At 48.1% G+C, this 2,958-nt stretch overlaps 1 long non-coding RNA gene across 1 annotated transcript; it reads right to left on the bottom strand.

Moving 5' to 3' along the window:
• Positions 1–522: 522 nt before the first annotated feature.
• On the bottom strand, positions 523–2,555 carry LOC120313577. Its single transcript, XR_005558180.1, has 2 exons — positions 2,270–2,555; positions 523–772 (listed from the first exon to the last, which is right to left on the bottom strand). It is a non-coding gene; the product is annotated as an uncharacterized LOC120313577 (long non-coding RNA).
• Between the last annotated feature and the right edge of the window lie 403 nt (positions 2,556–2,958).

Raw genomic sequence — 2,958 nt, 5'->3', positions numbered from 1 at the left:
TAACCCTAAGTGGAATTTTCCTCCTATGGGATTTTCCCATGTATTTTACCAGGAAACATAGATAGTGCAGTCTAAAAAGGTCAGGGCCCTTTTAACCATACCCAAGTACTCCGGCACCTTTTTTGGATGTTGCTTTTTAGGGTGGGCAAGCTGGGTTATATGACCTGTGAGTTCCAGCACCTTTTTTTTTCTTTAACAAAAAAAGTACTGACTAAATCTATGACTGGGTTTATGTATTACCCTAAACTAATTATATGATTTGTATGGTTTTATCTGACTATGTTGTGTGAATGCAACACTATATTTTGTAAGCCATGATTTATGGCCTCTTTGCTCTGGTGAATAGAAGAGCTGCTAGACGAATTGTAATCACATTGCGGACTCATATTCAGACCACTTTTTTCTCCCACTCCACCCCAACTCAGAAGTTCTAGAAAAGAGCTTATTTTCCTATTTTGTATGCATATGAATGTGGACTTTATGGGGTGTATATGCAGTATGGATGCTTTATGACCAATTGACTAATTATAGCTTATTTTTATTTTTGGTCCTTTTCAGATTGAGAATTACAATGTGTTTCCATAGTAGAGACATTTAAAGCTAAGTTTGCTAGTTTCCATTAAGAGTAAATGGCAGAAAAGTAATATTATTACCTTTAATGAGTGTACTTTTTAGGTAGAAAAAAAAATAACAACAGAGAAATCAAAGCACCAAAGGTAATGAAAGCTTCATACAGGGATTTCGACATTCATCCCTCCTCTTCCTTTTCATCCTGGAGGGAAGGAAAGAAAAAATAATGATTTTCTTCCAAATTTTTACTAATCATAATGACCTTTCAAAAGGAAATACCATCTTTTGAGTTTCCATAGGAGGAACATTCCACTTAGGGTTAGATTACCATGAACTCAAAGAGTAAAAAGGACATAACTCACAAAAAAGGAGTTCTTGGGTATGATTAGGAGGGCACAGATTTTTCTAGGCTGCCCTATCTATGTTTCCTGGTAAAATACATGGGAAAGTGCCATTGGAGGAAAATTCCACTTAGGGTTAGGGTTAGGTCACCATGAACTCATAGAGAAAAATGGACATCGCCAACTCACTCGGAGTTCTTGGGTATGGTTAGGAGGGCACTGACCTTTCTGGCCTGCCCTATCTATGTTTCCTGGTAAAATACATGGGAAAATCCCATTGGAGGAAAATTCCACTTAGGGTTAGGGTTAGGTCACCATGAACTCATAGAGCAAAATGGACATTGCCAACAAACTCGGAGTGCTTGGGTATGGTTAGGAGGGCACTGACCTTTCTGGCCTGCCCTATCTATGTTTCCTGGTAAAATACATGGGAAAATCCCATTGGAGGAAAATTCCATTCAGGGTTAGGGCACAGATTGGCAACCCCCAGCTCCGGAGCTGCATGCAGCTCTTTGGGCCTTCTCCTGCGGCTCCGGAGCCTCATCCGCCAGTTGCAGAGAGAAAGACAGAGAGGCACTTGTGCTTCCCTTCTCTCTCTCTCTCTCTTTCTTTCTCTCTCTCTCTCGGACCTGTCCCCTCATGGGGCTCCTGATTGGCCCTGTGCCCGGGCGCCCCACCCCCTGGGAGAAATGCAGCCAGGAAGTCCCTTTCCCAGGTTGGCCCTGTCCGAGGCACACGTGGCCAGGGAGATGCACAGGGCAGCCCCAGGATCCTCCCTGGGAGTGGCCCGCTGGCACCTCCGCTGAGCAGGCCAGCCCTCCCCCAAGCTGAGGCCCCAGGAAAGAGGTCTGCCTGGTTAGGCTCAGCGTTGCTCTGTCTCCCAAGCCCTGAAGGCGCACGGCTCGCTTTGAACAGGAACGGCCCTCCGAAGTCCTGCGCTTCCCCTGAAGCCCACCGGGAGATGGGAGGGGAGGCGACGGCAGCTGCTCTCTCAAGGGACCTCTTGCCAGCCCAGCGGATCTGATGGGGCTGGCGATCCCTGCCCGGGAAAGGTAGGTAGGTAACAAGCGCCGGATCCCTCTCTGTGTCTCTCTCTCCCACTCAAAGCCATCCTGCAGCTCAATCCTTAAAGCGGTTTCAATCAGCCCCTTCATTGCCAGGCATCCCCATGGAAGTCAATGGAGGTCCACGGTGACTCAAAAGGCCAGGGGAACCACCTGACTGAGTTTGGACAAAAGATCAGGCAAGGTCCCATTCCAACTATCGCTACTTTGGCCAGGAGAGACCCGCACTAATCAATCGTCCTGCTCAGTGATCTGTGTTGATACAAAGCCGAGGAGGCGAAGGCGGTGGCTCACCAGTAAAACCAACGGACTTTGAAGCGCCGCAGCTGACCTTTCGAGTCAAAGCAGACCTCCATTGACTTTCATGGGGACGCCTGGCAATGAAGGGGCCGTTTGAAATCGCTTCAAGGATCGAGCTGCAAGATTCCTTTGAGTGGGAGAGAGAGAGACACAGAGAAATGCAAACGTGTCTCCACAGGAGATGCAGCAAGGGCAGGAGACAAGGAGGAGTCAGCTATGTCTGTGTACAAACCCCGAAAGCTTTCTTCATCTCCCTGATCTTGCTTTTCTTGCTCGCCCTCTAATAGGCATCTGCTGGGTTTCCTCAACCTCCCCCCCCCCCGGTTTTATTTTAATTCCACCACCGCCTCCCTCTTTTGCAAAGTTAGTATTCCAGGGAGTTGGAGCTCGCTTTGCTCCTGGAGTCACTTGACGAAGCTTGAATGAGTGGCCGCCTGCTCCCACCTTCCACGGAGCAGAACTGCTGCTTCCTTGCCCTCCCAGTGAAAGAACCCCAGAGAGCTGGAAGAAGTCCTTTCTCCAGCTTTCTGCTTCTCATCCTGTTTTCCGAGCACCCCTCCCAGAGTGATCCAGAAGCTTCAAAACGGGTCCAAGTGGCTGTTTCACCCTTTCAGGTGCTCGACCAATGGCTTAGGGTTAGGTCACCATGATCTCATAGAGCAAAATAGAAATTGCTCACAAAC

The sequence above is a fragment of the Crotalus tigris genome, unplaced genomic scaffold, assembly GCF_016545835.1.
Source record: "Crotalus tigris isolate CLP2741 ecotype Arizona unplaced genomic scaffold, ASM1654583v1 scf7180000018707.124998, whole genome shotgun sequence".
Classification (NCBI taxonomy): domain Eukaryota; kingdom Metazoa; phylum Chordata; class Lepidosauria; order Squamata; family Viperidae; genus Crotalus; species Crotalus tigris.
This window is presented reverse-complemented; position numbering and strand designations above follow the sequence as displayed.